Source organism: Mugil cephalus, chromosome 4 (genome assembly GCF_022458985.1).
Source record: "Mugil cephalus isolate CIBA_MC_2020 chromosome 4, CIBA_Mcephalus_1.1, whole genome shotgun sequence".
NCBI classification, from domain to species: domain Eukaryota; kingdom Metazoa; phylum Chordata; class Actinopteri; order Mugiliformes; family Mugilidae; genus Mugil; species Mugil cephalus.
In genome coordinates this window covers 671,721-683,000 of record NC_061773.1, presented here as the reverse complement: position 1 = coordinate 683,000, position 11,280 = coordinate 671,721, and the positions used below count along the sequence as shown (strand labels likewise).

General features: G+C 40.2%; 1 protein-coding gene across 8 annotated transcripts in view; it reads right to left on the bottom strand.

Moving 5' to 3' along the window:
• setd5 (SET domain containing 5) overlaps positions 1-11,280 on the bottom strand; it is a 58,568-nt gene that overhangs the window by 41,704 nt on the left and 5,584 nt on the right. The window lies entirely within an intron of this gene.

The window sequence follows — 11,280 nt, the reverse complement described above, 5'->3', positions numbered from 1 at the left end:
GCACCAAGCCGTGCGGAAGCCCACAGTTTTCAAAATGGAGCAAACGAAAGCATTGGCTATCTGGAGCTATTACACGTTACCTCAGCCATAAACTCCACAGCTACATGCAATATCTGCAAAGTGAAGCAGCCCCTTTATTATTTGTTACAAGTTGGGACTACCTCTGATTTTTATTTTTTTTTATTTTTTACCAAGCTAGAGAAGCTATTGTTTTGTTTAGATGCTTTTGTAATGGACGTTTAATTCCCATTTGCACTAAACTATATTAAGCTGATATTTATTTTGAAAGTCTACCAACCAAGCTAGTGAACCTATTGTTTTTTTTCTCAATTTCAGCTCCTTTATTTATTATTTAGTATTTATTTTGTTTTACATTGGATTCTGAATCCCTAATTGCACTGACTGAACTAGTTACTAGTTATATTTTTATGATTAAGATTGTTTTACTGGTGCACAAGTATTAAATAAATAAGTAATTCAGTACATTTATATCGGTTTATTTGTTTCTTTTTTTAAAAAATTAGGAAAGAAATGTTTAAGTCAAGTCTGATGTTGCCTTGCACAAAAGAATGATCCCAGTCTTTTCCACACAATGAAACTTAGCGTTTGTTACCATAATTCTGCGCTGGCAAAGCAAAGCAAGGTCCATAAAGAAATGGATGTGCGAGTTCGGTGCGGAAGATTTTGACTGGCCTACACAGAGTCCTGAACTCAACTCAATAGAAAACCTTGGGTATGAATTACAGCAAAGACTATGAGCCCGGCCTTCTCGTCCAACATCAGCATCTGAGCTGACAAATACACTTCTATAAGAATGGTTTAAAAATTCCCATAAACACAAAAGCCTTCCCAGAATTACTGTGAATTGTTGTGAAAGAATGAGATGTCACTTAAGTTCATATGCATGTAAAGGCAGGTCGGCTAACACTTTTGGCAATATGGTGCATGTGCTCTGTCTAAATCACACTCTATGTGATACCTATTGTCATTTACTTTCAGGAAGATTAGCCTACATAACAGTGGTGAAAAGCAAATGTGAATATCCCAATCAAACTGCTGAACACGACATCATTGTTTTAAGTTTAAACCTTTTCTTCAGGGCTGCAATGTGGATTGTGTCATTCTGTCACAAGTCAAATATTATCATCATCCACTGGAATTGCTAACTGTTACACATTGCTTAGTCAATTATATTATTGCGTTTAGTAAAGTCATCTATGTCCATCTACGTATATGATGATCCAAGGATGGTTTGGCATGTTTCAGAATCTTTATAGCAGTTTTTGTACATTGTGTAGTGTTTTTCTTGATGTAAGAACAGAAACCTACAATACTCAATTGAAGAAAACGATACATCTGGGCTGGGCAACCACACAAATATCTCAGCAATCAATACATGCATATCTGGTTATTTTATAAATAGCCACACAAGTAATTCAAAAGAAACTATTGACTATCGATTGTCATCTAGTTCTCTTATTTGCACGCAATCTTATCTTTGAAGTTTAAAAAACAAAAAACAAAAAACAAAAAAAAAAATTGGTTTTATTGCGCTTTTCCTGATGCCGAAAGTGCGTACAATTGTATGCATTCTACATTCTACAAGTCACACCCTGGTGGTGGTAAACTACCTCAGTAGTCACAGCTGCCCTGGGGCAGACTGACTGGAAACATGGTTGCCAGTTTGTGCCTACAGCCTCCGACTACCACCAACATCTCTCACTGGCAATCATACACCAGGGAACATAGACCTGGGGGCAAGGTGGGTTAAGTGTCTTGCCCAAGGACACAACGAGTCGGCAACCTTTCGTTTATTAGACGACTGCTCTACCTCCTGAGCTACTGCCACCCCATAACTGATGTTCAAGATTTAACTTTGGGTATTTGGTACCTTGATCTGTTAGAGACAGAACAGAGACAGGAAATGTGTGCAGGAGAATAACAGAGTGACATGATGCACTTGGTCCAGCTAACAGCAATCAACCAGGAGAATCAGTGCTCAGGCAAAACGTGTCATCAGGTCATGCATTAGAATGATCATTATTATTTAAATAACATCAAAGGTATCTGCAAAATAAACAGTTGCCAAGACCTCTTCATGCTAATGGTAACACACCTTTTAAAAAGCGGAGAAGTAGAGAAAGTCCTTCAAACCATGGGTTGGGAACCGAGGGCTGTGTATGTTCCTCTTAGCTAATGCTTAGTAGCATTGTTGTTTATGATTGTTTATGATTACGTTAAAAAATATATAAAATAGTGATGCACGATGAAAAGTTTTAAATGATCCCGATAACCAATAAGTTTATATATATATGTATATACAGTGGGGGAAATAAGTATTTGATCCCCTGCTGAATTTGTAAGTTTGCCCACTTCCATAGAAATGATCAGACTCTGGTTTTTATGGTTGTTTACTGGTTATGGGTATAGACAGAATATCAGTCGAAAATGCATAAAAAACACACAATCTAAAAGTTATAAATTGTTATGTATTTTATTAAGGGAAATAAGTATTTGATCCCCAACAATTCACTTAGAATTCAGGCTCCTACAGATTGGCTGGTGCGCATGTGGCACACAGCTGTGCTCAGTCAACTAATTACCAATACTCCTGATCTTAACTCGTCATGTATATAAAGCACACCTGCTCTAAGAATCAGTTTCTTACATTCCAACTTCTACAGCACCATGGGCAAGACCAAAGAGCTGTCAAAAGATGTCAGGGACAAGATTGTAGACCTGCACAAGGCTGGTATAGGTTACAAAACCATCAGCAAAAGGCTTGGTGAGAAGGTGACAACTATTGGTGCCATTATTCGCAAGTGGAAGACCCATAAAAGGACCATCAACTGTCCTCGGTCTGGAGCTCCCCGCAAAATCTCGCCTCATGGAGTGAGGATGATGATGAGAAAGGTGAGGGAGCAGCCTAAAACAACACGGCAGGAGCTTGTTAATGATCTGGAAGCAGTTGGGACCTCCGTCACCAAGAAAACAGTTGGCAACACACTGCGCCGTTATGGATTGAACTCTTGCAGTGCCCGCAAGGTCCCCCTGCTCAAGAAGGCACATGTACAGGCCCGCCTTAAGTTTGCCAGTGAACATCTAAATGACTCAGAGAAGGCTTGGGAGAAAGTGCTGTGGTCTGACGAAACCAAAGTTGAGCTATTTGGCATTAACTCGACCCGCCGTGTTTGGAGGATGAAAAAACGTGAGTATGACCCAAAGAACACCATACCCACGGTTAAGCATGGAGGTGGAAACATCATGTTTTGGGGCTGTTTTTCAGCAAAGGGTACAGGGCAACTTCACCGCATTATGGGGCCAATGAATGCAGCCATGTACTGTAACATCTTGGACAAAAACCTTCTTTCCTCAGCAAGAACACTGAAGATGCCTCGTGGGTGGGTTTTCCAACATGACAATGACCCAAAACATACTGCCAGGACAACAAAGGAGTGGCTCAAGAAGAAGCATATTAAGGTCATGGAGTGGCCTAGTCAGTCTCCAGACCTTAACCCGATCGAAAACCTGTGGAGGGAGCTGAAGCTCCGAGTTTCCAAGAGGCAGCCAAGAAACTTGAAGGATTTAGAGACTGTCTGTAAAGATGAATGGGCCAAAATCCCTCCTGCGCTGTGTGCAAACCTGGTGACCAACTACAAGAAACGTCTCATCGCTGTGCTTGCCAACAAAGGTTTCTCTACAAAGTACTGACTTGTGTTGTGCTTGGGGATCAAATACTTATTTCCCTTAATAAAATACATAACAATTTATAACTTTTAGATTGTGTGTTTTTTATGCATTTTCGACTGATATTCTGTCTATACCCATAACCAGTAAACAACCATAAAAACCAGAGTCTGATCATTTCTATGGAAGTGGGCAAACTTACAAATTCAGCAGGGGATCAAATACTTATTTCCCCCACTGTATGTGTGTGTGTGTATGTATATGTATATATATATATGTATATATAAAGTGATATTTTAGTAGCTGTGGCCTATCTATAACAGCAAACAAAAGTTTTGGCTCTTCAAATGTTCATTCATTTTTTTTTAATGGCACAAATACTTTCAGTAATTTGCTGTAAATAACAATAACAGCAGCAAAAGACACTCATAGGCCAAACATTTACCATATGAAAAGGATAAATCAAATGCACTGACATATCAAATCATTACACAACTAAAACAAAAAAGTGCATCAGCTGAAAACTGAACAGAACTATGACCGGTTTATCTGCAAATAACCAGTATTTATGCATAAGAAATACATCTATTCAACCTGAGGTGCATGAGGATGAGGAAGGTATTTGCGGAGTTTCAAATATAAAATTATATGCATTGATATGTGTCAACCCCAACTACAAAAAATCGAATCAAATAAATAAGACAAAGTGCATCCTCAAAAACAGTGAATCATTAAATAATAATAATAATAATAATAATAATAAAAAACTTCAAATGATTGCAGTTTTCAAATACCTGCTGAATGGGGACAACACTACTACGTACAGCTATTTTAGATTTGGCACCGCTAGCTGCTACTGTGGCTGCCTCATATTCTTTCCACTAGGGATGGTCCGATCCGATCGACTGGATCAGTATTGAGTCCGATCCAGGCCAAAATGACTGGATCGGGTATTGGATTCTTTTTTTATTAGAACCTGTCCGATCCCATCCATAAGCCCAAACTATGTCATATATCCTCAGCTTCACTTAGAGCCACATGCCTTAACACTGTTATCAAGCTGTCCCATGATTGCCATGCACCTATGTTTTTGTCACGTGAACAGAAGCCTGCAGAGCTGTAGTCATGTCGGCCGTGTGGAATTACTTTACACAGGACTGGATAGTTATGGAAAAAATAATAATCACGATATATTGATATTGAAATCACAATTAATAAACACGATTATTCATTGATTTAAAAAAAAAAAAGTATTTATTGAACCACCAAAACTAAACTTTAAATATATAGCATACTTTTTATAGCATAAATGTAACAGCCTCCGTTATCTCTCGCTGTCACTGTAGCCGGTGGGATATAGAGTGGCATTGTAAAGAGAGTCTTCAATAGAGGACTGTGTTGCTGAATTGATGTACTTTTTTGGGTCTTTTGCTCCTTCAATACTTTGTCATACACCACTTTCTGGCAGAACTTAAAATGGTTAAATAAATGTCGTGGTGTTTTGGGGTGCAGACACGACGTCGCGACATTGCAAACGAGATCGCAAACAATCTCCTTTTGCTCCACATCCGACCAATTTGAATCCAAAATGTCTCCAAATGACCGAAGTCGTCCTACCTTTCTTTTCAACTAAAGGCTCAGGCTGACTTTCTGTCATGTTGTCAGTTGCTCGTTACACAATTGATCCACACACGTGACATGCTTGCTGCAGCTGCACGCGACAGAGGTACGTTCACAGTGCTTTTACAGCGCAGGAACTTGTAAACACATCGCGCGGCACATTAATCATTTTTCTTAAATTACAGTGTTTTTATGATTGTGAGAAGCCCAAATCGAGATCGTGATCAAATTTCGATTAATTGTCCAGCCCTAACTTTACACTAACGGAGGAGAAAAGTCAAACAGCTGAGGGCAACGTTTGCAAAACGAATGTCTCAAGGGGTTGGTCTGTTTTTGTTTTGGTGCAGCAAATCAGGTGTATAGCCAAGAATTTATTTGTTTTGTTTTGGTTTTGTTATTTAATTTAATTTAAATATTTGGACCAAGTTAAACTTTTATTTTATTTCAAACATTAGAATGGTGAAGCTGGTGCAGTGTTTCCAAATGCTGTTAAAAGCTATGTGAGCTTTAAGTTTTAATAAAGTCATAGCATAACGTCAGCTGTGGTCACATATTTCCCTTCTTTCTTTTGGGACCAGAATAGCTGTTGTACTGTGATGTTATTAGATATCAGTATCAAGCGAATTACATCCACGTATTATTAACAACTTTTAGAGTGACAAGAACAAACAGATCGCTATCGGCTGATCATCAAGGCTGTGGTATCGGTGTGAAAAAGTGGTATCGAGCAATCCCTACTTTCCACACCGCTTTGTTGCGATGACGACTTTTCAGGTGAATTATAAGATTAGTAGTGTTAAAATTTAAAGCCTTCTTTCCACCTCTCGAAATCCTCTCTGAACATCGTTTGCAAACAGCAATGCTGTTATCATCCTCTGCCACTAAAAAAACGACCACACTGGTGAAGACATGTTTATTTACATTAGTCTGGCAGAGAAGGGGCCAGGCTTTGGTCCTGCCAGTAAGGCATGATAGATGGCGTAAGCAGCGCATCATGGTCTGTTTTGGGGCTGCTCTGCCTGGAACCAATTCCCCCAATTTCATTAATTTATCGGATCTTTTCACCAGATAAAATGTACATATTAGATCGATTAAAAAAAAAAAAAAAAAAAACATTACTTCCCCCTCAAATTGGCCGATATTTTATTGGTCCGATAAATATCGTGCATCCCTAAAATAAAACAGGGCGTTTACCTAAATATCTTCACTGCTCAGTCATACCATTATGACCACTGACAGGAAGAAGTAAATAACACTGACCATCTTGTGACAATACAATGTTCTGCTGAGAAACTTATGAACTTGGCATTCATTCATGTGGATGCTACTTAAGCCCCTTTCACATCACACGGGTAACCCGGGTTGTTTGTGCGATGTGAAAGGATCGAATCACCCAGCAATCAACCCAGGATTTTATCAGCTCAGTTTCAATGTGCAGCTTCGGGGCTGCGAGTAGATCAAAAACTCCCATAAAAGGCCAATTCCATTTTTTAAAAATCAAACGAATCAAATGTGTTGTTACACGATCGTTAATGGAAGCGCATAGATGAATGTTCGAGAAATCGCACCGATCAGGGAATGCATGTCCAACTGTGTTTACATACAGCTTGTATAGTGATATGGCACACTTTTTATCGATCATGGCTGCACACTGGCAATGGCGTGAGATCCGCAAGCTGCTTTGCATCCAAGGACAAGAGGAGATTGGGCGGCAGATATCGGGCACTGTGCAAGACACAGTGATCTATTCAAACAGCAGCACAGGTACGCAGCTCTCACAGCGGGAGGTCAGACCCGGGACTGCTGGTACTGTGGAAGCACACCAAAGGCTGGCCGACCCAGGTCTGAGAATCCTGTGTCAACCCTGTATTTTCGATGTGAAAGGGGTGTTAGACATGCAGCACCTACCTAGACCAGACCAGACACCCCTACCCCATCTCAATCAGTGTGTTTACATGAAGAGCTTAATCGAGCTATGCTCAAAATTCGACTTTCTGAACATGGTCCTTGTCCCAGTTTACATGCAACGGAGAAAATGGAATAACTGACAGGAACATGCAGTCCTCCTCCACACCAGGTGGCAATATGTGTCTTTTCAGCAGGTTAATACCATGTTAACACGGCCCGCTTTCTGGTTGACCTATTATGTCATATAATAAAGAAGAGTCGTTCATGTGGCAGACTGGCATGTCAAACCATAGTGCATTTGTTTTAATCTCGTACATAATGTTCGCGCTACTTCTGGTCCCTCAGACGGTTCTCCTCTGGCTCTGTTTACCTTCTTCTCCTTCTGCGACCGGCTTTCTTGGATGTTTTTGTTCCGGGGTCACACGCCTGCCACAGGCCTGTCACACACCTGTGAGTAGTGCGATTAAGTGTATACATGGCAGAGAAAACCGAATACCAATCGCATTATCTGGGTGTCTTAATTGGATAAGGAGAACTCCGATTTTAGTCAGCATAACGTGTTTACATGCACTTAAGTTCTCCAATTATAATCTGGTTAAGGGAATAATTTGTTTTTTCATGTGTATGTAAATGTACTCTATGACACTCCTTGATGGCTGCAGTCATCCCCAGCAGGATGCAGCCTGACACAGACACACACACAAAAACACTTTAGGAACAGTCAAAAACCGAACAGCACAGGGTGTTGACCTGACCTCCAAATTCACTAGATCCCAAACTGATCAAGTATGTGTAGGATAATCTGCAGAGGCCCCTCCCCTCAACCCACAGGAGCCAAAGACCCCTACTAACAACATTCTGTGCCAGCCACCAGAGGACACCCTCAGAAGGCCCATGTCCATTCTCTGATGAGTCACAACTGTTGTGGAGGCACACAGGAAACCTGGTAAAGCAGTCCACTCACTCCGTCTTTTCTACATATAGTTTTGAAGGAAATCACATACAGTTGTGTGAACGTAAACTCACAATTTGGGCTTGAACAGCGTGTCCATGTTGTCATTGTCCACCTGTGCCTGACCAAACCTCCACAACACATCCAGTCGGGCGAGATTACTCCAGCCCCCTCAGTCTGCCCCCGCACACATGCTTGCTGCTGTAAAAAGGCCGGACATGAATATATCTTCCATTCCCTAGCACTGCGCAGGTTGAGCAGCACTGAGATACAGCAGAAGGAAATTGAAGATGAAACGGGCAAATCAATAGGGTTGGCAAATGGGATAGGTGACAAATGGGATAGATGGCCAGGGAGATATCATCCCTCCTTGTGGATGTTACTACACACTACTGAAAATGCATTTTACAATACGACAAATGGGGAAACACTTACACAAAGGACAGAGTGCAAAGGACTCTTTTTACTAAAAAATTGGGCCATGCGCTTGTAGCCTTCTTTATAACGTCCCATACAGAAAACAGTGAATAACAAGATTGCAACAGACTCTTAGATATCAGCACTTGTATGTCTGTGCGGTTCCTTTGTAACTTTGTTCTAATATGACTCAAATTCTTTCATCGTCCTTTTGACATAACCCCATCTTTCTCTCCTTCATTGTGATAGATGACAGGAAAAAACAAGATGCACAAAGCAAAAGCAGTGCATCCATTCAACAGAATTTCCATAAGTTTTCCTTGTAACTTTTCATATCTGTGTCGCTTTTTTTCCCCAAAATCTTTTGTACTGAAATATTCAGCCTTCATGGAAAAGCCATTCCCAACTGCAGCAGTAGCACAACCATACATCTCATCTGCTATTATGCTTCACAAAGGCTGCCTGAAACAGATATGGCTGCTAAAAAAGACTTTAGGAACAGGCAGCGGGACACTGTCCAACCTTTCAGGCAACTGCACACAAATTGAAAACAACAATGTGTCTTCTGCATAGGCTGGCAGTATGAAGTAACAGCTGCAGTCTTGCTAGATGTTGGTGTCACTTCTTTATATGAATTTTATCAAGTATTATAATGCTGAAACTTTCTCTGCAATGTGGCTGTTGTCATTTTGAGCAGTCAAGCGTCCTGGGAGTGGGATGTGGCCCACCATTAGCACAACAATGTCCAGCTGTCTGAATGGACCGGGACCAGACCGGGGATGAGACACACACAATAGAGAACAAAGACTAAATGGGTGCTATAAGATGAGTGGGGGAGAGAGAAAAGTCAGCAGCAGGACTAGCATGTAACAAAATCAATCATCTGTTTCAGGGCAGTCATGGCAAGCCAGCCAATGTCCACTGTTATGGGCCTATATGTAGTTTAGACTTAAGCATCAAATTGAAGTAGAAGCAATGGCGACAGTGCAGAGCATACACAGACCCTAGCACCGTAGCTGACATGCACCTGCCCAGAAAAGAAAGTACACGCTGTGACGATTGGTCCACTTGGTACAAGCATAATACTGCTTTAGTATTTCCAGTTCCTTCTCCATCTTGTCGAATTGATTGTTTTGGAATAATAGAGATACAACACATCAAGGAAAGGTTAACTGATGAGGTCCAAAGATACAAACATTTGTATGCTACCTGCGGCCATAGCTGCCCTTAACAAAAGGCCTCGCTAGATGGGTCAGAGTATGTAGTCGGCTAAATGTTTAATACAGTTTTGTGTGTCTTCAAATAGGTGTCTCTTGTGTTTTACTCTATGTCCAGTTCTGTGGTGGACTTTGTGGAATGGAGACAGTGCTGTAAAAAAGAATTTCCCCATGGAGACAATAAAGTCTAAAGTCTATGATTCATCTTCGTTCCAGTTGGCCATTGTTGTAAAGTGAAGCAGGGAGTAGAAACAAAAATTAACTCGACTGCACACAGCGCCAGCTAACGTCAAACTGACGAGTCCACGAGTCTCACACCAGGGTTGACTATATGCTTCGGCTATGGCGTCCATATCCCATAATACTACAAAAGTGTGTTAGTAACCAAGAAGACTAAACAAAATCCTGCCTATTTGGGACTGACTACCTCTTTCTAATCCACAGCCATTTCTCCTAAGCAACCTAAGGAAAAATTAAACAAAAATACTTAAAGCTATAACCTAACCTGAAATCAGGTTCAACAAACCCTGAGACTCTTACGATATTATCTCATACGTTAACAAGATATTTCCATTTCTTCTTGGCTGGACAGTCTTATCCAAAGTGACAAAAGGGTTCCACCTCACAAAAACATTTATAGCACAGCACGTTATGCTGTACCAGCCAGTACTCAATTGCAAGGTGTCACTCTACAGCAGGCCTGTACAGTGCAACAACTTTCGTCATATTTATTACTAAAAAACAATTATGTGCAAAGAGAAATACATATCCACTAGCACACATACGAAGGAGTTGCGCTGGTATCTTATATAAAAAGAAAGGGAAACTAGTAGGACTCAAAAGGTGATGTAGTGGCAGGCAAAAGCTGCAATACATTGTGGAGTTAGCAGGCAACTGGAAAGTCTGTTTACATTCCGTGATGCTGCCCTATTGTTTTGTTGTTGTCCTTTTAAGTGTTAGCATTAATGTTAGTGATATAAAATGATGCAAAGAGTCAAGATGATGACAACAATAATGTATGTTGAAGACCTCTGTCCTAGAAACACAGGGAATAATGAATGCAGGCAAATGTTTAAGGAGTGCCTTTTGGTCTATTTTTCTAGTTGTCTTATTTCTGTCCTGAAAGTTGTAAATAAAATTATTATTTATTATTATATGAATTATTAATGAATTAATTATTCTTATTATTTTATATGAAACAAAGCTACAGTGACAAAGTAATTTCCCATGCGGATCATTAAAGTCTGTCTAAGTCCAAAGGAATTTGTCCTTTATTAGATTAACATACCAATACATCATCTTCAAACACACTTCACCCTTGGCCCCCTAGAAAAAAATGTTACGTTTAATGTTAAGTTTAATACTTGAGAGCCCTGTGTATTTAAACGTGATGTTGTGAAAAATAGTTCAACAGTGTTTCTGAATTTCTTATCAAATTAATTTTGCCACCTGTGTATGCTACTAATTGTTTCTTCGTGC